Source organism: Alligator mississippiensis, chromosome 1, assembly GCF_030867095.1.
Source record: "Alligator mississippiensis isolate rAllMis1 chromosome 1, rAllMis1, whole genome shotgun sequence".
NCBI lineage: Eukaryota > Metazoa > Chordata > Crocodylia > Alligatoridae > Alligator > Alligator mississippiensis.
In genome coordinates, this window is record NC_081824.1 from 420958233 (window position 1) to 420983726 (window position 25494).

At 45.9% G+C, this 25494-nt stretch overlaps 1 long non-coding RNA gene across 1 annotated transcript in view; it reads left to right on the top strand.

Moving 5' to 3' along the window:
- Nucleotides 1-25494, top strand: part of LOC109285886 (uncharacterized) — a 125685-nt gene that overhangs the window by 81826 nt on the left and 18365 nt on the right. The window contains exon 2 of the long non-coding RNA XR_009455902.1: nucleotides 18714-18978. This is a non-coding gene — a long non-coding RNA (uncharacterized LOC109285886). The remainder of the gene's footprint in view (nucleotides 1-18713; nucleotides 18979-25494) is intronic.

A 25494-nucleotide genomic window follows, 5' to 3' on the forward strand; every position in this document is an offset into this window, starting at 1 on the left:
TTGGAACGTTCCAAATTGATCTAGAGAGATTCAGAAAGACTTGGAGATTCAGACATAGACACAGCTTTCACTGGTTTTTCTACATACTTCTAGGTAGCAGGTGGCTAGTGAATGCTGTGTTGCTGGGGCAGATGGAGCATCCCACAGGAGTGCAGGGGGCTCCCCAGTGCGCTCAGCATCAGACCCAGAAGTGGATAAGAAGCACTTCAGGTTCACTTCTGGATCTGCCAGGGAGTGCGCTGGGGAGCCCCCGGTGCCTCCCTGGCTCAGCGGCTGGTGCCTCCTGGGTCGGGGGGGCACCCAGGGTCCCCCTGCAACTGATTGCTGAACTAGGAGGTGCGGAGGGGGGCCCTGCACAGTCCCCGACAGACCTGGAAGTGGACCAGAAGTACTTCCAGTCCACTTCAAGGTTTGCTACCGAACACATGGAGGCCTCCCCCCTGCGCTCCTGTGGGACACTCCATGTGCCCCAGGATCTCAGCGTTCACAAGCCACACTGGTACCGCATGGTATTTAGAAAAAACTTTTAAAGCTGTGTCTATGTCTGAATCGCTGATTCTCTGAATCAGCATCAAATCTTCAGATTCAGATTCGGTCGAATTGGATCAGGGACAGTGATTCAAATCAACTAATCGAATCACTATCCCTGATTTGGGCCTAACCCAAATCCAAATTGAATAGGGCCCGCTTCATACACCCCTAATTGCCAGCTTCTTCCTTAACGTACACCCAGTCTCAAATATTTTGTAACATTCCGTCTGCAGCTGAAATAAAATATGAGGTTGTACGCACACAGTGCCACTTAAGGTCCAGAAAGCAGAATCATTGGCAAAAAAAAAATTAAGAGCACTCTGCTCAACAGGGCCACGGAAACATTTAATCATCAAAGGCACAATGAATACAAATCAGACTTAATGAGGTAAGCAAAAAGCACAGCCTGTTAGTGCTCACTCTGAATGAAATAAAGACACATTGCTGTTCAGTATTTATTACAATAGGAACAGCCCGACCACCTGTTCATTTTCATTTTAGTTCAAGTGTTTACTGTTGTGAGTTCAAGAATTACAAGCCATCCACTTCAATCTTAGCAAATTGCATAACTTCTTAGCACAGAAAAGCCTTGAGAGTATTTTTAAGGAACAATCCAACAACATTTTGCATGCCAGCATGAATATTTTTTGAGGGAATTTTGTTGAAAAACATTACTGTCCCTTGTCTTAGGCACAAAAGGAAAGACAAGAACATCAGCCCAGATATATTTATTCACTTATTCAATTTATATGCCACCCTTCCCAAAAAGGCTCAGGACAGCATACAATAAGAGAAACAGAATATGTATAGAGCAGGGAAATGACAACTTAAATGGAAACTAGAATATCAACATAAGACAGAGACCCCCTAAACCATGGGTGTCTAACTCATCTGGGCCAGTGGACCGGATGAGTGGCATGGGGAGGGGGTCTCTGGGTTGGATCAGGCCTATGGAGCCCCTCCCCCTCCCTTAGCATACCTGATCAGGCAGAGCATACCATTCCAGCCAGTTTGGGAACTGTGCTGCATGCAACATGGATCCCAGGGCATCCAGTAGGGCTTGTCTACATCACTGTGGTGGCGTATTCTGGTACCAAGAGGCCTCAGCATGTCCATGCCCAAGGATGTGAGACCAGGTGCAGAGGGACAAGCCTGGAGCATCCACACTGACATATTTTCAGGCTTGGAGTGTTCCCGAAAATGCAGGTGGGTCAGACAGCAGTGATGTAAACAAACTCCAAGGTGACTTACTTGACTAGAATAGGATCTGGTCCATTTGCAGCCATATTGTTTGCCTGTTCTCAGGCCCTTCTATCAATGAGGCAAACAGAAGCTTACATGGACATCAGATCCATTCATGCATGAATGAACAATTGACTCTTCAGGTACTGGTTTATTTTACTGAACCAGACCTACATAAGATTCATTTTTTAAACTGTTTCATACAGAGTGATCACAATTCATTTATAAGGAGATTAGAAGAACGGTTTCATTGAATTCTAGAAGTCAGTCAAATGACTCAGAGTGAAATCTGGGCCCCAGTGAAAACTGTGTCTTCAGGATTTCACCCCACTATGGGCACGTCTACATGTGAAATTAATGTGCCTGAATTTACTGTACAGTAAATTCATGCACAATAAACTACTCCTAGGAGCATGTCTACGTGTGCACCCAGATTGGAAGCAAATTGCACCTGACAGGAGCAGTTTAATCCAACACTGCTCCTGCACAGCTCTGCTTCCCTGCAGCAGCTGAGGGAACTCCAGGTTGCAGCTGCAGCTGTCCAGTTACCAGAGCCAGACTTTAAAAGGCAGCCCTGAACCTTGTTCCCACGTGCTTCTTTGGCCCCAAGCAGTCTATAGCCTGCTGGCACAGCCCTTCAGGATGCTGTCTTAAGAGTCTGTGCCTAGTGGGCCATGGATTTTCCTCATCTTCCACCCAGCAGTGACAGCCAGCACCATGGGCTCCTGCTTGCTACCGAGCTAACCATGTTCCACACCCACGCTGACTGCTGCCTGGCTCTAGTGGGCCTCAACCCTGTCCACCCCAACCTGCCACATGGCCCCACGTCTGGGTCCATGGTCCAGCTTGTGCCCCACCACCTCCAGCCCATTGGCTACCAGTCTCTGAGCCACCTCCCAGACACTGACAGTGACACCAATCGTGCCCACATGGACACTTCCATGATTGCTGTCTACAAGGTCCTGGGGCTCTGGCCTCGCCACTTCCGAGCCTGTCTCACCAGCCGGGACTGGTGGTATCCCCTGCACACCTGGGATTATGAACAGTGGCTGGACTCATTCCAGATGACCTGGCCCACATTCCAGGATACTCAGCCCGCAACCTGGAGCACCAACCCACCGCCATGCAACTACCCCTCCCTGAGAAGACCTGCATGGCAATCACCCTCATGAAGCTCACCACACCTGCCAGCCTGCACTACGTCAGTCCCCTGTTCAGGCTGGGCAAGGCAACCACTGGGGATGCCACCCTCAAGGTCTGTGGTGTCCTTCAGGATATACTGGTCAACATTGGGATCCAGGTTGCCAATCCTCTGGAGATGGTGATGGGCTTCTGAGCACTCAACCTTCCCCAGTGCATTAGGGCCCTTGACAGGACACACATCCCCATCACCCGCACCCCTCAGGCAGACTGCCCCTACTACAACCAGCAGGGCTTCCACTCTGTGGTGCCACAGACATGGTGGACCACTGGGTAGCCCTTACCAACAACTGCCCCCGCTGGGCTGGCAGTGTCCACGATGTCCAGATTTTCTGGAATTCCACCCTGCCAGCCCTGATGGAGAGTGGCCACTTCATGCCAAGAATCCCAGACCTGCAGTTAGGCAACATGACCATTCCACTCTTCCTTATCAAGGAACCTGCGCACTTGCTACAGACATGGCTTATGTGCCCCTACACCGGCCACCTCGACATATGCCAGGCACACTTCAACAAGTGCCTGGGCCAGAGTGTACCTTCAGGAGCCTCAAGATATGCTGGCACACCCTCACCGCTCACCTCAAGTTCACTGAGGCCAACATCTCCCAGGTTATTGCCACAGCCTGCAGGCTGCATAACATCTGCGAGGCCCAGGGGGAGTTCTTCCACAGGGCCTGGGTAGAGGATGCACAGCACACCAAAGACATCTGGCATCAGGAGTGCAACAGCTGCAGCTTCAGTGGCAGCACTGATGATCTGCCCCCCACCGCTCCCAAGGCCCTGGACGAGCCACACACCCAGCAGTGGAGCACATAAAAAGTGGAAACAAGGTGAGATCACTAAAGATGAATATACCTCCTCTGCTCGTGCTTGTAGGGAGGCAGTTAGGCGGGCCAAAGCTACCATGGAGCTGAGGACGGCAACCCAAATAAAAGACAACAAGAAATTGTTTTTTAGATATATTGGGAGTAAAAGGAAGGCCCAGGGAGGAATAGGACCATTGCTGAATGGGCAGAAACAATTGGTGACAGACAGGGGGGACAAGGCTGAACTCCTCAACGAGTTCTTTGCCTCAGTGTTCCTAAGTGAGGGGCAAGACAAGTCTCTCACTGGGGTTGTAGAGAGGCAGCAGCAAGGCGCCAGACTTGCATACGTAGATCCTGAGGTGGTGCAGAGTCATTTGGATGAAGTGGATGCCTTTAAATCGGCAGGCCTGGATGGGCTCCATCCGAGGGTGCTGAAGGCACTGGCCGACATCATTGCAGAGCCACTGGCGGGAATATTCGAACGCTCGTGGCACACGGGCCAAGTCCCGGAGGACTGGAAAAGGGCTAACGTGGTCCCCATTTTCAAAAAGGGGAGGAAGGAGGACCCGGGCAACTATAGGCCGGTCAGTCTCACCTCCATCCTTGGTAAAGTCTTTGAAAAAATTATCAAGGCTCACATTTGTGAGAGCCCGGCAGGGCAAATTATGCTGAGGGGAAACCAGCACGGGTTTGTGGCGGGCAGATCGTGCCTGACCAATCTAGTCTCTTTCTATGACCAGGTTACGAAATGCCTGGACACAGGAGGAGGGGTGGATGTCGTATACTTAGACTTCAGGAAGGCCTTCGATACGGTATCCCACCCCATACTGGTGAACAAGCTAAGAGGCTGTGATGTGGATGACTACACAGTCAGGTGGGTGGCGAATTGGCTAGAGGGTCGCACCCAAAGAGTCGTGGTGGATGGGTCGGTCTCAACCTGGAAGGGTGTGGGCAGTGGGGTCCCGCAGGGCTCGGTCCTTGGACCGATACTCTTTAATGTCTTTATCAGTGACTTGGACGAGGGAGTCAAATGTACTCTGTCCAAGTTTGCAGATGACACAAAGCTATGGGGAGAAGTGGACACGCCGGAGGGCAGGGAACAGCTGCAGGCAGACCTGGATAGGTTGCACAAGTGGGCAGAAAACAACAGGATGCAGTTCAACAAGGAGAAATGCAAAGTGCTGCACCTAAGGAGGAAAAATGTCCAGCACACCTACAGCCTAGGGAATGACCTGCTGGGTGGCACAGAGGTGGAAAGGGATCTTGGAGTCCTAGTGGACTCCAAGATGAACATGAGCCGGCAGTGTGACGAAGCCATCAGAAAAGCCAATGGCACTTTATCGTGCATCAGCAGATGCATGACGAATAGGTCCAAGGAGGTGATACTTCCCCTCTATCGGGCGCTGGTCAGACCGCAGTTGGAGTACTGCGTGCAATTCTGGGCACCACACTTCAAGAAGGATGCGGATAACCTGGAGAGGGTCCAGGGAAGGGCAACTCGTATGGTCAAGGGCCTGCAGACCAAGCCCTACGAGGAGAGACTAGAGAAACTGGATCTTTTCAGCCTCCGCAAGAGAAGGTTGAGAGGCGACCTTGTGGCTGCCTTTAAGTTCATCACGGGGGCACAGAAGGGAATTGGTGAGTATTTATTCACCAAGGCGCCCCCGGGGATTGCAAGAAATAATGGCCACAAGCTAGCAGAGAGCAGATTTAGATTGGACATTAGGAGGAACTTCTTCACAGTTCGAGTGGCCAAGGTCTGGAATGGGCTCCCAAGGGAGGTGGTGCTCTCCCCTACCCTGGGGGTCTTCAAGAGGAGGTTAGATGAGTATCTAGCTGGGGTCATCTAGACCCAGCACTCTTTCCTGCCTATGCAGGGGGTCGGACTTGATGATCTATTGAGGTCCCTTCTGACCCTAACATCTATGAATCTATGAATCTATGAATCAGTGGGGGCCAGGGCACCATGTGCGTGGATTACCTCCTCCACCATCCCCCGTACACAATTGCTGCCCACAAACCCCAGGCTCATGGGGTAACCCCAAGACCATGTGCACTGCAGACATTTTGGAAAAAAACATCATCCTTTATCGCCCTCCACAACACACCAACAAACCCCCTCCTTCCCCAACAGCATACGCCCTCCTACCCTCCCTCCCAGCAACAGACACCCCGCTAAGCCCAATGCGCACTACCAATAAAAGCACCCTCTTCCTCATGAAACTATGTACACTGTTGAATTGACAACCCTCAGAGGGGGCAGCGGGAAGGATACATCTACAGCACAGAGCCCAAAGGGAGGTACCCAGCACCCTGGTCTTTGCCACCACCACCTCAGGTCCAGATGCCACAGTGAGCCTAGCAGGCTAGGGGCTGGTCAGGGGGTGAAAGCAGGTGCTGTCCAGCCTGCTTAGCCTGCTCCCCCTCCTCTTCCTCCTCCTTCATGGGGCCTGGCTCAGCAGGGCCAGCTCCCATGGGGCCATATGGGGGTGGGCCAAGTGGTGGGTGGCAGCCCAGGTGGGGTGCCTGGCTGCCACAGGGCCAGGATCAGGAACAGGGGCAGGGGCAGGGGGACCTGGCTGCTGCAGGCAGTGCTGCACCTCCTCCCATGCCCACTGGAGGGCTTGGCTTGAAGCAGGACCATAGGCAGCTGCCAGGGGCCATCCAGGACTAGTGTCTGGGTACCATGCAGCACAAAAGTGACTGCCAGGGCCAGCACTGGGTCCAGAACATGCTGGTCATCCACGGAGGCCTCCACTGCCCAGCACACCATGGTGCACTACTCCTCCTGGGCTTCAACCAGCCTCTCCTGAAGGGCCAGGTGCCTCTCCTGGAGACCAACCTGCCTCTGCTGGAGAGCAAGGTGTCTCTCCTCAAGGGTGACTTGTTTCTGCTGGAGAGCAAGGTGTGCCCAGACCATCTCCCAGTCCTCACAGAATCAGGCCCAAGAGCCCATGAGCTGCTCCTCAGAGATGGTCACCAGCTGCTCAAGAAGAATGGTCTGGTCCTGGCTCCAGCACTGGCAGAGCTGGTGCATTTAGAGCATGCCTGCAGATGGTGGTGGTTTTCTTTGGGGCCCACAGCTGCTGGCAGCAGGTGGTTCTCCCCCACATCCAGCAGCTGGTTCTGCAGAGCAAGGACAGAAAGGCTCTTTGTGAGAGCTGCAGCATTTGCGAGGTAGTATGCACTATAGAGAGGGGCTATGTGCTGTCTGCCCTTAGTTCAGGGATCATGCACGCACAAGTGCCCAAGGACCATGGTAAGTTGGCCGGTGAGCCCTGCCACAGGTAGCCACTGGCCGAGCCTTCCCTCCCAGCTTCCACAGCAGGGGCAGGTGGGCCACTTGCTGTTTGCCAGAGGCAACCTGCCTTTCCCATACCCTACCCAGGCCAGGCTATGGCTGGCCCGTTGGCAGCTGTTTTGGCAGCTGCAAACCAACCCCCCTCCTTTTCCCTACAGGCCAGGCACTTTTCTCCTATGCTGTTTGGCCCATAGTGCCTGGCTTCTGGGTGTGAGGGGCTCCCACCCAGCTGGAATGTGAACTTGGTGATGATGATACCTCCACCTACTCCCAGCGGCCTTCTCCAGAGAGCATAGGGTTTGCCCCAAGCATGCCCCAGTCAGAGTCACCCAGGAGCGCCATGGTGAGCTGTTTGAGAACACCAAGGGGTGCCCAACTCACTATGCACTGCTGATGCTGATCTATATATTAGTGGGATTTTATTTTAATCATGGAAAAATGCGGATTTTAGGTTACTTTTTTAATACAAAAATTGGGGATTTTTGGTTTTTATCAGATCACGATGGTTCCCCAGGTGCATCTATGAACCAGGAACAGGGCCCTGAGCTTCAATGGCACCCCAGGCAAACCCACGCTTCCCTGCAATATACGCTGTCACCTGGAAGAGTACCTCTGCCTATGCTATACTGCCTGACCCCCGCAGCTGGGGGGTCGCCACTGCCATCAACAAGTTACTCCGCATGTAATGTGCCCCAGGCTGCCTAGCTGGGAGCCTGTGGGACACTCAATAAAGTCCTGCACTGCCTCCCACCTCCCTGCATGTTGGTAAGGGAGACTCCAGCAGACAGGGTGAGGAGCTCATTCAGGGAGGGTAGGAAAAGGAAGTAGAGGAAGGCCCCCCCATTCAGGGTCCTTGGATCAAGGCATGCAGCTTGGGAGCAAGTGGGTGAGCTGGCATGGGCACAGGTAGCATGGGTTTACCAGGCAGGTCTGGCAGGTGCTCCCAGTAGTCCATCTTGCTTCCCAGCTGTGGTAAGGTGGTCTGGCTGGCCAAGGCATCCCAGGGTGCCGAGGTGTGGTGGCTGGGTAGGGTACAGGAAAGGCAGGCTGCACCCCCAGTTGTTTCTTTTTTTTAAACGTAAAAATACATTCCCTCCCCTTCCCCAGCCATTTCTGACTTTCTCTCTGTCCTCTCTATCCCTTATAAGTGATTACAAGTAGTACTAGGTAAACTAAGATAAGTTCTTATGCTCCCTTATAGTAACAAGCCCCTTTTATATTGTAAATAGTGTTCTGTTATGTTTGTATTGATTTTTACTGTTTTATATTGAATTTATATGATTTAGGCCTGTGTCTGTAAGGTAATGTCAAGTAATGTAAAGTAATGTCAAGTTTCTATTTTATATGTCAAGCCTCCATCTTGTGTCCTCTGCTTGGGTATAACCTATTGTGTAGTATGTTGTAATTGTGACTCATGTCTAACCAGTCTCATGTAAATTGGTTCTTGGATGAATGGGAATGAATGAGGGTGGTTGAGATACAATGGTAGCAGGCCTCTACTGAATGATCAACTCAATGACCGGACCATTGCCTTGCATTGACTCACCCAGGAACCACAGACCTCACCCAGGAACAGAGACAAAACCCACCATTTGAGAGATAAAGAACCTACAGGACCCCAACATTTGGAAGACAAAGACCCTACAGAAACCAGCAACCTCACCATTGTGTCCCACCAGACAATGAGGACACCTGGATCTGCACATATGCATCTGAGCAGGACTGTCTTTGCCTGGACATGTCCTTCCCATAGGAGACGCAGATAGCCCACCCCTATAAAAGGGGTGGTAGAGTGTGATCTCTTTGGGATGCCCTCTCCATCTGGACCAGCACTATGCCATGCCACCTATCCACCCAGAGGCCTTGCTGGCAACCCCACTCTGGTCAACTCCTTGCTAGAGAAGACCCTGACTGGCCATCGAGGATCAACTCTCAGCCTGGGATAGGTAGCTATCACCCATCTTCCTCCCCCAAGCAAGGGACCTGAATTCTGTCTCTGCATACCTGGACCTCAAATCCCTCTATTAAGCCTTTCCTCTCCTGCTACCATTGTGTGTGTGTGTGTGTGGGAACCAATAACTTTATGGGGCTGTGTAGTGTTGCCTGTTTAATAAAACTGTTATTTTGGAACCCTGAGCTGGGTTTTTGTCTTATTGACCTACTGGCCCTGCTCCAATCTTTTCTCTCTACCCCTCTGACCTTCCTTCATTCTCTCTCTCTCTCTCTCTAACTCTGCCATCTTGGCTCCCTCTCTGCCACCTCCAAAACCCTGGCTTTTTCCCTCACTTCCACCCCAGTGCCAGCTGACCCTGAGGAACCCCGGGGCACCAAGTGATCCTAACTAACCTCAGGGCACCTTGACCCCAAGTAACCCTGAGTCCAAGTTATCCCAAACGTGCCCTAGTGTTAACACACAGCCATGGAAGTGCGTGTTTGTGTGTTTGTGTATGTGCGTGTGTTTGAACCCATAGAGTGTTTGTGTAGTTTGTGTGTGTGTATATAATTTTGTATCATGCCCTCCTGTCTAACTGCAATATTGAGGTCCCGAGAGTTGATCTGGCACGTGTCAAGTCAACAGTGGCAAACAGCAAGTGGCCCACCTGCCCACACTGCGGAAGCTGGGAGGGAAGGCTCGGCCAGTGGCTGCCTATGGAAGGGCTCACTGGCCAATTTACCATGGTCCCTGGGCACCTGTGCACGCATGATCCCTGAACTAAGGGCAGGAAGCACATAGCCCCTCTGTACAGTGCATGTTACCTCTCAAATGTTGCAGCTCTCACGAAGAGCTGAAGCTGGGGTATACAGGAGCCATCTTTGCCCTGTCCTCATTGTCAGGGGCCCACTTCTAGAATAGCCAAGGCAAGTGGCAGCCCAAGCTGCCAGGTATGGGGACCTGGTGCTGGAGCCCAGAGAGGCCCTCCCCTGTTGAGTCCTCCTGGTCCACAGGCCCTGGCTTGGGCTCTGGAAGTCTGCCCATGCTGGAGAACACGTCAGGCCTCACTAAGGTCCATGGGCGCCAGGATATGGTCCAGCTTCCTCATGAAGGGCATGGTCCTGTGTGCAGCCCTGGACTGCCTGTTATGGTCCCTTACATGGATCCACTACACCCTTGGGGACTTGGCCTTGATGTGGCACTGTTGTCCGGAGTGCTGGTGTCCATACTCCTGCATGCATTGGGCTATGGATGCATATATATATGGGCATTTACCTTTGTTGTCCGACTAAACTGCCACAGGACCTCACATCCCTCCAGATCACAATGAGGGCTGCAGTCTCCCCATGGTCCAGTTGGTTCCCCACCCCTGGGTGCCAGCAGGTGGGAAGCCAGACAGTGGCAGCTGGCAGGGGCTTCAGTGGGTCAGTCTCGGGGTCTGGGTTCCAGTGCTGGGTGGCTTGTGCCTGCTGCTGTGGGGCATGGTGCCCAGGGGGCAGGTTTGGGCTGGCAGGAGTCCCAGGGGTCAGGGCTGGGGTCCAGGCTTTGGTGCTGGGTGTTATGTGCCCCCAGTGATGAGGCACAATGCCCAGGGGGCAGGCTCTGCCCAGCAGGAGTCAGGCCCAGGGTGGCAGCATTGCCCAGCACGTGCATCCGATGGTGAAGCACAGTGCCCAGGGAGCAGGCTGAGGGAAGCAGAGGCCCCAGGGGACAGGCCTAGGGTCTGGGTTCCTGCATTGGGCAGCTGAGGAGCTGTCCATGCCACATTGCTCAGCAGCAAGCAGGAAGCTGGCCCCCTGCTGGCACGGCTGACCAGGCACACTTTGTGCCTGCATCACCATCTACACATGCATTTAAGCATATAATTTAAATCACTGTCTGGTGGTACTTGTATCTCATGGGACTACCCAACAACACTTTACATTAATCTACAGTAATTGATACTTTACTGCATATTAAATTTGTCTAATATGCAGTAAAGCTAAAGTGTATATGCACTCTATTTATACTAATTTTTCATTTAGTGCATCAAAATGTTACAAGTTGCCCACAGCAATAAATGCAAGGGGCTGGGGAATGGCCAATGTACCAAGCCTACAAAAATCAGAATTTTTTAATGAAGTCCCTTAACATGGGGCTTACAGGAAAATGGCAGTGATTATCTATACTGCTGCAACAAGCTGAATAAAAGCTTACTTTCAAATAGCATAATAAGCATTGGATTTTCCACATACCTGTCACCAGATGACTATTCCCATTAACTGTATCTATCAGCATGTGGATTCCCCCATATGTAACTTTCAGTCCTATCAGGGGCAACATGTAGGGGGTGCACAGGGGTGCACATGCACCCCCTGAGAGCACCAGTGTCCCCCCTGCGAATGCCGGCTATGCCACTTCTGAAAGTGGCTGTGGGATCAGTGAGTGAGATCAGCCATGGGATTGGCCACTGGGGGACCCTCCCCCTGCTCAGTGGGATCAGCCGCCATGGCACCCCCCCCCAGTTGCTGGCTGGTGTCGGGGGGGGGGGGTATGTGCCCCCCCAACTCAAGCGGCACCATACACCCATGGGTCCCATAGAATATTTTGTGCCATTTATAAGCCAGGAGAGGGTGCTTTTCATACCCTAAGCATGTAGAGTCAGTCTTCTCCTGGAAAGAGAAGATAGCAACTACCTGCTTCTTTACTAGAATTTATGTTTTATTATGCAACCCCTTACGGACTTCCGGGCCTTCACCGGGGGGGGGGGGGGGGGGGGGGGGGAGGGCACATCAACCGCTTGTAACACAGGAGAGTGAAATTTTTCCAAGTCCCACAGCTGACACCAGGTCAACCCGGTTCTCCTGCAGGAGCCCCCCCCTCCCACGAACGTGCATAGGGCTGCCTTTGTTTTATTAAGCTTGAGATAAGCTCACTAGAAGTATTTAGTCTTTTTTTTTTATAACTTGATAAAGCAATTTGAAATTCCTCTCTTGTACACTCCAGCTTTCCAAGGCAGTCACCAAAAGCTCCGGGCATTTCATTTGGTGATAAAAAACAAGTTTCTTAGTTTTTACGTCCACTGGGCACCAGCTGTTTAATCTTTTTAGAATTTCTTGAATCAACTTACCAAAGGTAATGCCTTCCTCTGCAAGAGCTGCCTGCCTGAGAAGTGTATTGTGTCATACTTTGATGCAGTCAGGTCATGCCATTAACATTTACTCAAAGCTGTCAACACCCCACACTGACTGACGTCACAGAAGGGGGCACAGGGTCCTCTTTGCATGCACAGACTGCTCTTTGGTACTAGCAATGGGAATTACATATCTGCCTAAAACCAAAAAACTATTCCTCATTAACTCACAGAAGATAAAACCCTGTGAGGAATGATTCAACTAACAATACAGCAGAGCTCTCTGTCCTGAATACTCAATGCAAAAATAAAGCTGTCAACAGAACACATTTGCTGGCGTCCAATCTTCCCAGCTCTTACTTTTGCAGGGCAGTATAAGACTACTATCTGAAAAGATTAAAAACCCAAATATAAACTTCATGAATCAGAGCTTGTACCACAAAATTGCTTATGTGAATGAATCTGCTCTGCTCAGCAGTGCTATGTCAGTATTGTACAGTGTCCTGCCGGTGCGTCATACAGATTTACTGCACAATGGCAATGCGCCTAAGAGATCTGCACAAGAATTTGCTGCAGGCAGAGGTGCTTGCGAAGAGCCCAGCCTTTGAATACTATTTTACAGCTTTAAAATAATGGCTTTAAAAGACATTAAGGTGAAGGAGATGAGAAAAAATAAATGCTGCTATCATAGGCATGAACTTTTGGAAATACTTAGACAATGGCTCTTTTTTTTGTAAATTCTCAAGTATTTACTGAAAAGTGTGAATCATGTTGACATGCTCCCCTTTTTCCTACTCTCCTCCATTGAAAAGATAGTAATGCAACAGCTCCCACTCACTGCTATGCTTAGCCAGAACAAAACATGCTTTTGGCTCCGTGGCATTGTCCGTGGAGCCCTTCCATCAGCCTGTGTTTTTGATGTGCGTGACATCAAGCTGTTTTCAAGTGCTGTCCTAATAAAATATCTCTGTTCAGACATCTGCACAAGGTCAGGTATACTAAGGAGTCTGGGCTCAGCTCAAAGCCCAGAATACAGCTGTCCGGAGAGTAAACACTTCCATTTATTTGTTACGTCTGACTAGTGGAAAACGCATGGCTGACAACTCAGTGTTGAATAATATCAGATTGCCATTGCAGAGCTCCTAGACATTCACTTTGACTATTTTTTTTTCAGTGACCCTTCCCAAGTTCCTCAATGTTTACAGACTGGAACTGATAGTGAATACATTGTTAAAGTTGCTGCACACAGAGAATGGAATATAAGATTTGGATGAGTGAGCAGCTTGAAAAATTCAGCAGACCTCAATTCAAGTTTAGAAGAGAAAGAATCCAGAAGACATAACTAGTATCCAAAAAAGACATTCACACCAGTAGAGCTGGATAATAATTATATGATAGCACTATGAAACCACTGTCCAGCTAGATGGGTGCTGTGAAACAACAGTGCTTATCATTGGAATTTGTATGAATAGAAAAGTGTATACAGACTTTTACAGCTATGCCTAATTTTCCATTTCTTTTTCGTCTGAAGAAGCCAGTCTCTTCTAGCAGAAACTCCTCTTCTACCTAAAGTCTGATTATACAAGCTCCATAACAGGAACCTTTCTAACTTGTCACGGAGCACAACATTCTCATTACCAAGCTAAGGAAATACAGGCTAGATGAACACACTGTAAGGTGGATACCTAACTGGCTAGATCATCATGCTCAACCAGTAGTCAACATTGGCTTAATGTCTGCTTGCAAAGAGGTACCAAGTGGGGTTTCCTTGGGATCTATCCTGGGCCCATTATTGTTCCACATCTTCATTAATGATTTGGATGATAGGATTGAGTGCAAGCTTAGCAGATGACACCACGTTGAGTAGACTTGTGGACTTTCTGCAGGATAGGGCTTGTAAGTGACCAGGCACTGTGGCCTACCAAGCTAGTGCACTGAGATTAAGGCCGGCTCAGGGCTGGGTCAGAGAATGGGAGCCATATTACCAACACCAAAGGGAAATCCAGGAGCAGAACCCACAACACAGCCCAAGGCCTGGATCTGGGAATCATATGCCAAGTACCAATCCGAGGAATAATCCACAGGGTCCAAAAGCAGAGCCAAACCAGGCTCTGGAGTCAGGAAACAGATCCATGGGGAAATTCAAAGCTGAAGTTCAGAAATAAGTCAAAAGCAGGGACAGGAACGAGGAAAATCAGACTGCAGGAACTAGAAGGCTTGACACAGCAGAACTGTTGACTGACTTGCAAACCCAGGGCCCCAGCTGGTGCTAAATGGATAGCCAATCAGGATGCTCACTGTTCCTAAACTGGAGCAGAGTTCATTAGCTGAGGCCTGCCTGATCAGCAGGGATGTGGGGTTTCTGTTCACTGTGGAAAAACACAGATTTTCTCCTTTAACAAAGAAAAACGTGGAGGAAATTGTGGGTTCCTCTTGCAGGCTGACAGAGCTGCACCCTGCAAGGGGCTGCTTTGGACTGGGGGGAGTAGGAGGGCAATCACAGGCAGGGGGCACCATGCACATGTGCATGCGCAGACATACATGCAACAGCCAGGAAGCTTGGAGAGCAGCTCCCACAGGTCTCTCCAGGTAAATCTATGGAAAGGGGCCAGAGTAAGGCCCCCACAGTGAGGGAAGGAGTAGGGCAGGGCTGGGGCTGAGGGCACTATCTAGCCAGGCCATGCATGGGGCCAGGGCTGGGTTGGGAATGCAGGGCCTGGCTGGGGTAGCAGGATGCAGCCACGGGTGGCTCATCTGAGGAGGTGACAGGAATGCTGGGTCCCCACATTGCATGCACTCCCAGAAAGAAAGGCATGGAGGGTCATGGGCTGGAAAAGTTCAGGTATTTATCTCAAGTAAATAGACTGCTCCAACTTTTATCAGAGCCTAACTTGCATAAAATGAACTTTTTCCAGCCAGAACTTACACCACCCTCCAGCTCTCCTATGCAATTTGAAGTTTCATTTCTACCTGGGAGAAATTTTACAATCTTTGCATTCTCCTTTGCCTGAGGAAGGGCGCATGAGCCCAAAAGCCTGCAAATACAGATTTTTTTTTAAACTATCTAGTTGGTCTAGTAAAAGATATCGCCTCTAACATACTGACTGCAGGTACAAAGTTCTGCACTTATGACAAAATAATTGCATGTACAGGTATAGAATGGGGAATGACTGCCTAGGTTGGAGTACTGCAGAGAAGGTGGGGTTACAACAGACTGTTAGCTAAATACAAGTCAATAGTGCACTCTTGTTGCAAAAAACTGGGTTGTATTAATACATGTGCTATTTGCAAACCAAGGGAAGTGATTCTTTTGCTCTATTCAGCACTGGTAAGATCTAACCTGAAGTATTGCATCCAGTTTCAGGCCCCATATTTCAAAAACGATGTAGACAGATTGGAAAGAGTCCAACTGTGAACAACAATAATTAAAGGCCGGGGAAGCAAGACTTATGAGGAAAGGCTGAAAGATCTACAGTTATTTAGTGTGACAAACAGAACACTGAGCAGGGATTGGATAACAGTTTTCAAATAAGGGTGATTATATAGAGGATGGAGATGAGCTTTCTTCTGTGGCTATAAGGGATGGGACTAGAAGCAATGGCCTCAAACTACAGTAGAGGAAATTCAGGTTGGAGATTAGAAGGAACTTCCCATTCTAGGAAATGTTCAAGAACAGACACTTGGCTGGGACATTTTAGTCAGGGATGCTCCTGCTTTGAGCGTGGGGCTGGATGAGATGATCGTGCAAGGTCCCTTCCAGCTCTTCTTTCCTATTATCCTATGAAACAAATTGCTCTAACATCTCCACAAAACACTTTACTAAATCATTTTAATGCAACTATGATTATATGTTACTCTGAACTACATACTCAAAGTACTATTAAACAAGCCTGGTTGGGTACCGGAAGCAGTAAAGTCATGGAGCTGTGCTCAAGCTAACTTTTACCCTGTAGAAAAGGTTAAACATAATGGACACTTGGATGTTTTATTATATCACTGGTTGACAATTATCAGCCCTTATCTTTCTTGTAGGTAAAAATATACCCATTTGTGAAAAAATAAAGTAAAATAGGTAAAAAATAAAGAAATCTAAAACAGTGTTTGAATGATAGAACCACTCTGAAAAATGTGATTTACTTAAATTAAGTGGTCTTGAAGACTTGTTATTTAAAAGACGTGGAGATCCAAGGGATTCACTATTTTGTGTTCAACATCTCAGGTATAAGGGAAGTCATTTAAAGGATATAATTGTATCCTTGCTTAAGTGTACTAGGCAGTTATCTGGACATTAAAAAATTATCTACCAGTGGCTTCTGAGAGTTCTGATCTCACAAACGTAGAAAAGTTTCTTTCCAAGGCCAGCATCCAGAAAACTTGCTACTTGTACAGTGCATTTAAAAGTTTGGATTTTCATTCCCATCCAACTGAACGTTAAAGAACACATTTCTTGATTGTATGCCTCTTAGGAAAATAAAGCTGATGAAATGAAATGGTGTTTGGTGTCATTTCATTATTTCCTGGGCATGTGCTATAACAACAGATTTTGGGGTTAGCCTTCTTTTATTATATCAGCATCCTAAACACATTATCAGGTTTTATGGCGATACAGCACAGCTTATCTCTGTTGTGTGCTTGCTTGCTTGCAATCCCAGATGTGCATCCTTCTGTTCTACCATGCATTTGGTTTATTTGCTGGATAGCTTGAATGCCTGTCTTGTTTCATGGCAAAACCTTGAATAAGATTCACCATGGTATTTTTCTAGTTTCCTTCCAGTCAGAGCTTGGCTTTATACTATTTTATTTTACATAGTTAATTGATGACACACTGTTCAATGTAATAGTATATTGGGACCTGTGGTCCTCTTTTCCATGTTTTATATGTTGTCCACAAAATGAAAAGTAGTTTCTAATTTGACTACAGGAGATGAAGGAAAAAGAACAAGCCGTATCTTACTGGAACTGGATATTTGTTCATGGGTCAGATTTGCCATGTGTTGCTCCAGCATTGCCCTGCCATAATTTCATTGATCTCATATGAAGAAAAACACCTAACCATTTTATTGCGTTTTACTGTTCAAAGTCTCAAAAAAGCAGCACTGAGGACTCTCGGTGTTCTCCACAAGGAGGAAGGGATTTCATGTCATCAGCACAACAGGAGTGCAGATATTATAAGGACTAGCTAATTGTCTATCAAGAATAATGTAGGGGCAGGGATGGAGTGCCATCACCTAATGCCCCATGCTGCCGCTGTTCTGCTTTTTGCAGGGAGCGGGGTGGGGAAGCCAAGGGCAGCCACCCTCTGCCTGGTCCTCTGCACGGCTTTGGAATCATGGCAGTGCTCCCACACTCTTGGACCACTCTGATTGGCTGTTTCAGTCAGCCAATTAGAATGTGAATAAAGTGTTATGGCCAGACAGACAGATTTAGGCTTTTATAGTAGGCACTGGCAGTAGCAAAAAGCCCAAAGATAAACTAGAGTCTTGGGTTCTGGCACCTTTGTGGGGATATGTCCACTGCTCTTTCTCTGGTTAGCTCAGGGCAGAAGAATAGTGTAGACTGAACTAGAATTCAGGTAAGCTAATAACATTTGACTCAAACAGCATGAATCCACTGGCTGAACAAACTCTGAGGCAACAAAAGTGAGTTTTGTCAATGCACAAGCTCTATGAGAGAATATTACAGGGAAACCATATATCCTTCACATTTGAAACAGTGTTTAGAGATGTATGCAATGGATATTTTGTATACCTGACACCTGTATCTGTTGTATGTTTTTGACCTGGAAGCTTGCCCAGATTACCTGATACTCAAAGGCAAAAAACAAAGCTCAAACTGTCTCTAAACATAAATTAAATAAAGCATCTATGATCAACAAGATCCATCCCATTGATCAATAAACTATAACAGCTCCCCCTACAATTATCCCTTTGTGTTAGGCAATGGAGGCTCTACAAGAACTTTTATGTTTTCTCCGCTCATCAGGAAAAAGGCTTGTGAAAAGAAGCCAGTGGATGCAAGAATGTGCTAGGGCTGCCCATTCTTCAGCAGCCCTTCCCCTGCAACAGACTATTTGGTAAAAATTCTGTGGATCACAAATAAAAATACAGACTCTATGGCTCTAAACTGTGTGTTGGAGGGAGGTTGCAGCAAGACAGAAAACTTTGTTCCATGCAACGACCTGCGGGGGTTGGTACTCTCACCGCTCGTCTTGAAAGTAGTTCCATATGCTGATTCAAGAACCTTAGCAGAATAAATGCTAGTCACAGAACAAAACTAATTCTGTGTATTTATAAATATTATAACACTCCTTTGCATATACTGCTCACTAATCAAGCTGTAAGATTTCCCAGAGAAGCAGACATGTCAGAATATGTACTTCTCATTCTAGACTGAAGAACAACAACTATCTTATAGTTAAATAACTCATTCTCTAGAATTATCCAATTATATTACTCAAACAACTCCCCCCACCCCTCTCAAAAAGGAAGAAATATCTGTGGTCATCAAGATAATGACTTCTGACAGAACAAATATTCAATTATTTCTTCCTAGTCTTATTATATAACAGGAATTCTCTTTTTTTTCATAGCATGAGGCATATCGAAAGAGAGAGAGCGAGAGCGAGAGACACTCTGTGAAGACTTTTCCATCATTCATGATTGTGCTGGACACCTTCCTCCTCATTACAGCACATTAACATCACCTTGGCAACTGACAGTTGCATCCAAAAGTTAAAGACTTGAAAATGTTAATGAAGCTTTAAAGATTTTTCCAGTGCTGAAAAGGAGGAACAGATGGCACCACGTGATCATGCAACTGTCTGTGATATTCTGAACCACAAAGTGCTTACTGGGGTATGTGGAGCATGGTTAAAATATTTTATGGCATTCTCATCATGTTTTAAATCATAACCTTATACAATATTCAGTCTAAAAGCTATTGCATTTCATCTAGGCTAAATTTCCACATGGAAACTAAGGAAATATACAGTGGTATAGATGAAAATCACTATATCGCAAGTAAAGAAGTGTTTGAAAACCTGTTACCTATGATCTGCTGTCACACTAAGAGGTCTGTTTTCATTCAACATTTTCATTAATGACTTGGATGATAAATGAAGAGTGTGCTGATAAAATCTGCAGATGATGTCAAGGCAGGAGGGCTTCCAAGCACTCTGGAGGAAAAGATCAGAATGCAAAGCGATCTTCATAAATAGGAGAAATGGTCCAAAAGTGACAAACTGAAATTCAATAAAGGCAAGTATTTGCCTAAAGTGCTATGCTTGGGAAGAAAAAAAATATCAAACGTACAGAAACAAAATGAGGAATATCTTGGTAGACAACGGTGCTGTAGGAAAGCGTCTATGGAATTATAGTGGATCAAACAAAATGAGAATCCTCAGTATTATGCTACTGCAAAAAACAAAACAAAAAATAACACCCCCTGAAAAAGGCACTCCTCATTCTGGGATGTATTTTATATGTGATATAAGGGAATAATTATTCTTCTGGTTAGACTTTAGGTGGAGTAGTATGTCCAGTTTTGGGTACTACATTTTGAGAAAGATGTAGGAAAAAAAAAAACAAAAAACAGAAATGGTCCAAATGAACGCAACAAGAATGCTAAGAAATTTGGAAAACACAACGTATGAAGAAAGATTGAGGGTTTAACTCAAAATGGAGAAGAGTCATAGAGGGCATTGATAGATTGCTGTAAAGGGGCAGTGTTTTCTGTGCTCATAAGTAGGGCAAGAAGACATTAGATTCATCTCTAAAGAAAAGATGATTTAAGTTGGTTATCAGGAAAAAAACCTTGTTATAAGAGTCATGAAACACTAGAACAGGCTACCTATCAAGTTGTGGAATGTTCTTCACTGGAGGTTTTTAAGAATAGGTTGGACAAACGTCTGTCAGGGACGGTCTCGGTCAGTGGTTTTCAACCTTTTTTCCATTTGTGGACCTCTAAAAAAAATTGAAGTAGAGGTGCAAACCCTTTTGGAAATGTTGAATGGAGGTATAGACCCCTTTGAATTCTAAATATGGTTATTCTCATACTTTTGATTGATCATAGTAATATTTCACAGACCTTTTAGACATAGTCTATGGAACCCCAGGGTTCTGTGGACCACAGCTTGAAAACCACTCATTTAGGTATATGTGGAAGGGAGGATTGGTTAGATAACCTAACTCCAGGAGAGGAAGTATTAGCTAGCCTTTGAAACCATTAATTTTTATTATTATAAGCGTATCATAAATCAGAAACCTGACACACATGATGCTAATCTGTTCAAGACACTAGTTACTAGTCCAATTTAGTTGGGATTACATGAAAAATTCTTTGACAAGCAAGGCTCTCTAAATGTACTTAATTTGCACTGTGACAATTGGACTTCGTGCTGCTGGTATTCTACATCTATAGCTTTAAATTGGAAAGTACTTTCATAGAGATCAAAGTGAAATGTCCAGCCTTTAAAAGAACACTTTGAAACCTAAGGCACTGACCCTCGTCTCGCTGCAGTTAAAGGCAAAATGCCTGTTCAGTCCAAAAGCTGTCTGTAGGAGCAGGATCAAGCCCAACACTACTAAAAATTAGCATATTCTCTAATTGCTACTGCTAAAAACACCTGCTCTGAGTAGGAAAAAAAAGAAAACAAGAGAATTGTTAAAAAGATTCCACCGATAACCAACGCAGCCATGAATTGAAATAAACATTTACACCAAAATGTTTGTTCCTACTTATTTAGGTTGCAATGGAAAGATATAAGATGGAAGACTGGTTAATTTTTCAACTTAACCTGCCAGATAGAAACATTAAGAAAAAGCAGCCAACATGTCTTTTTTCAGTGAAGCTCAAAAATACCAATGAGGAACCTTACATCACAGTTATCATAAATTTATCTTTCCATTTTTTAGTTCTGTCCTTTTGCTTATATTTTAAGCTTTGATGCTTTTATTGATTCATATCAATTTTTACTCAAGTGTTATTATCTAAGCCAATGTTGCATCACATTCTTTTGTATAATACATTCTATATAGCAGGAAAGGTGTACATTTTGCCTTTTAAATGTAAAATTCATGGAGTGTAATGGTACAAGGGAGAAAATTAGGTCAGAGTAAAGGTTATAACTTGTTTGATAGGAGATGGCACCTGATTTTCACTTTGTAAAGGCAAAGGCTTAATTCATTTGTACAAAGCAAGTTTTCTTTTAGATGTGAGGGAGTGTGGGGTGGCAACACTCACATTGCCATTAGCATGCGGCAGAGATTTATACTTTGTCACTGATTTGAAAATTGATCTCAGCCTGAGGTGTAAGTAGAAGCCTGAGGACTCTGGGCAGCAGCAGCATAAAGGCAATGGCAGTTTTTGCCCTCAGAACTAGTTTTTGGGACTGGTGTCCTGACCAACCCCTCTTCTATTCTGCTACTGCTCCCGTCTTGCAAATGAATGCCTTCACCAGTAAGCTGTTGAATATCAAAGGACAGGCATACTTCCCATACCTAGAAATCTCATTAATTTGGAACCACTTCAAAAAACAGCTTCCTCTTGTCCAATATAAACTAAATGGGTCATCTTGTACAAACTGGCTGTTGGTATTGCACTACTATATCATACTTGATTTTTAAACTTCCTCTGCAAAAAATTCCCTCCCCACTTCCCCCTTATGCCAAACTTTAGGACTGGAAAGGAATATTTATTTCAAAATCACTAACTTAGTGGTTAATATTTTGCAGCAATACAAAGCTACAAGGTCATTTTTTTCTAAGAGAAAGGAGGATGTCAGGATGTACATTTTAAAAAAAAAGCCCTAAACAGGATTGCTTCTTATTTTCTTATAGCCAGTATGGTTTTGTGACAGTTAACTGATACAGTGGAGGACAAGTTATCTTCTAAGGTTCTTTTACAAGAAAAAGAAGTCAGACTGATAAGAGCAATGGCTAGGAGTCACCAAAGCATAGGCTCTGCTTTAGCTGTGATTTGGATACATCACTTCTGAGAACCTGAAATAGTAGTAGGCAACCATCAATTCTGGACCATGGTATGTGCGCAAGAGGTCACCGGGACATTTGATACATATGCCTCAGCAAGAATATGGAGGAGTGGAGGCTGCCCAGACCGCCCATCTCTTTTCAGACCATTGAAATAGAATCCAAAGGCAAGTCTGGATTTTTGGTGTCTCGCGATATAGATATCAAACCCAGGTCTCCCACATGGCAGGCAAGGAACGTACCACTGGATCACTATAGGAGAAGCTAGATTAGGTGATCTCTAAAGCAGACATATTACTATGATTAAGATACCACACCAGAACTCAGGAGATCTAGGTTCTTGTGGTTGTGATACTTCTGGCTTCCTGTGTGACTATGCAAGTCATTCATACTCTGAAATGGAGACAATACTGCCTCACAACCGGTGCAAAGGATAGATTTTTTACTAGTTGCAAGAGTACTTAAATGTTATGATTGAGGTTCAATAAGTGCTGATGCTTTAGGAAGATAGTGTGCTGCTTAATTAATTAATGAACAGGAGATCTGCTGCTGTAGCACAGTCTAAAAAGCTATAAACAAGTTAGTATATGCATTAGTCTGCTGGATTTCCTGATTTTTCCCTTTCATAAGCAAGCAGCTGCACTGCTTTGTTGAGATCAATTGTTGTGGATGAAGCTTTTGAACCCTAGAACCAACACAAATATCCGATTTACTGTAGATCACCAAAATATACTCAATATGCCAATTACCCGAATGCTTAATATTCTAAATTAACTGAATACAGTATGCTGAAGGCTATGTTGTAGATTACTTAAATTAAAACACATCATTTCCCCTATAAGAGGTATTATAAACCTTACTGCCCAAGGCCCTTTATTTTTATCCTTATATAGTAAAAGGTAAGTTACAGCACCAGTAGCAATTCTGTACCTTACTTAAAGTCCAAAGTCCAGCACATGTGTCTAGGCCTTTGTTTTCACGGGTTTAACATTAAGTGATGAAAGCTATATAGTATCACTTCTGCCTCTTGCTTTTAGTCAGTGTCCCTGCCTGACAGGGAAACACTCCAGAATGAGGCAACGTTTTAAAACCTGTGCAGACTGCAGGCAATGCAGTGACTTGACAATTATTACCACTCACTGTTAGAGGGTATACATCAGTGATTCTCAGTTATGGTGCTGACGCAGGATAGGTAAGACTTAAGTGTTGCAAAATTAAGTCCCTTTGTAGAAATGATGAGAGTTCTCCCTAGGCAGGTAAAAGCAAAGAGCAGAAGTGGTACTATATACTTTGTGAGACCACCCATCCCAGGCTCCCAAAGCACTTGACAAGTAAGTATACGTTCAGCCTTGTAACACTGCTGTAAGGTCATTACATAGCCCCATCCTAAAAGCAGGCAGGTGTAGCATAGGTCTGATTCTATAAATAGCATGCTCAGAGTCCCAGTGTGTCAGAGCAGTCATTCACAGAAGCCAGGTCTCCTGGCTTTTCTGTATTTCAAAATAAGCCATCCTTCTACAGTAGACTTTGACACAATAAAACAGTTTGTCGTCTTGCATCATGCCATGGAATTACTTGTCCTATCAGTTTGGGAAACAGGGAGGAGGAGAACATTTGTGTGAAGTAGTCAAGAAACTCTTTTTTTTTTTTTTTTTAAACAAAAAGTGAGTGAAGTGAGAGGGCACCTTTGTACCAATCTTTGAGCTTAGATTAGAGCCTTTCAAGAGGAGCCTAGGATCCAGCTTCCCCCAACCACCTAAGTGCCTGCACACAGGTTCTTCAATTAAGGAAGTCTCTGCTTGCTTCTGCTTCTGATCTCTTTTTCTGAAGTACCCACTATCTCCTTTATAGCCTCCAGCCCTCTCTAGCAGCTGTCCCTTCACTAGCATTTGGCAATAGAGGCTGGTAACAAGTCTGAGACTCTAAGAAGAGCTGTGATGCCCCTTGGTGACCTTCAGGTTCCTACTTATCTTTGGCTCTTGGATCCCCTCCCCTTTTAGTCCCACTCAGTCCATAAGTTTAACTGCAGCCAAGGAATAAGCATAAGGCTATAACACATTCTTCACTGGAGCGGACATCCAGACCTCAACCCTTTAGCAGATTTACAAAGCTTCCCCCCTACCCTGAATCATATTCCCTGCAAGTAAGCAGCATTCTACCTGCATGCCCAGGATAGCCTGCATATCCCTCAAGAGCATCTCTGAATCCCTTCTACTCTGGTGCTCTTTCCTCTATAGTCTTCAGGGTCAGACCTCCTATCTGGCCCTAGCCCTTGGGTCTATACAAGCCAGGTGGGGCCGAGGCAACAGCTTTCTGGTCAAGTGGCCTCCCCATGCACCTGCCCAGGGTCTCTCATCAGCAGGGACCCTGGTTTTCCTCTGTAAATAAATAAATAAATAAAAATTTTAAAAAGCTCCTATTATATAGTGACATTTCACTTTAAATCACAGAAATATGGATTTGGAGTAATTTTTTTAAAATCATGGGAAAATGTGGATATATACACATATACACACACACTTTTTCTCTTTAAAAAAAAAGAAAACAAAAAAACCTAAAAAACCAGGATCCCTGTTCATCAGGGCTCAATGACTGGTCTCTATAGCAACTCACAGATGCCACTCCAGCAGCCCTGTGTTGCCTAAGTTAGAGGGTCTGTCCTACTGCTCTACTGCAGAGTAGCTAGCTCCACAATAGGTCCTCCTATCCTTTTGGCGTCTAGTTGCCTGTTCTCTCACCGCTAGCTCATTCCATGCAGTATTTGGCTGAAGGAGTTATTCTTTCCTAATGTATAGCTCCCTCCATAGGCAGCAGAGTTTCTCAGCTGCGGTCTCTCTTGCAGCTAGCATCTGCTCTGCTGCTTGAGCTTTATATCCACTAGTTTTTTTCCTTTAAAGTAAAAGGAGCCCTCAGCTCCCCATTACAGGGTCCTAACCAGTTGCATTAATGTTTAGTTTCCTTCTTCCTACAATTCTAACTTGAAACTAGTTACACATGGTGGCAGTCAGCTTTTTAGAAGGGTGGCTTTTATGAAAAAGGAGTAGACATTCAAGGCTTAACAACCCTTCAGGAATCACCACCTCCTGAAATTCTAGTTTCATGAGAAGACAGGCAAAAATAAATAAAATAAAAATAAAATAAATCCAGGGCTTCCAGTCTGACAAGACATACCTGTGGAGAATCTTTACAAAGAAATGTAAGCTGTAGCCAGAGAAACTGACAGTTTCTAGGCTTTTCTCATACTCCCTTCCTCAACACAAGATGGGGAAAGTCAGTCCTCAGATTTAGAACATTCACCATTTCAAAATGAAATCTTATCTTAAAAGAAAGAACTTGATTACGTTAACTCTGCATACTGAACAGTTTTATTTTACCAAAATGCTT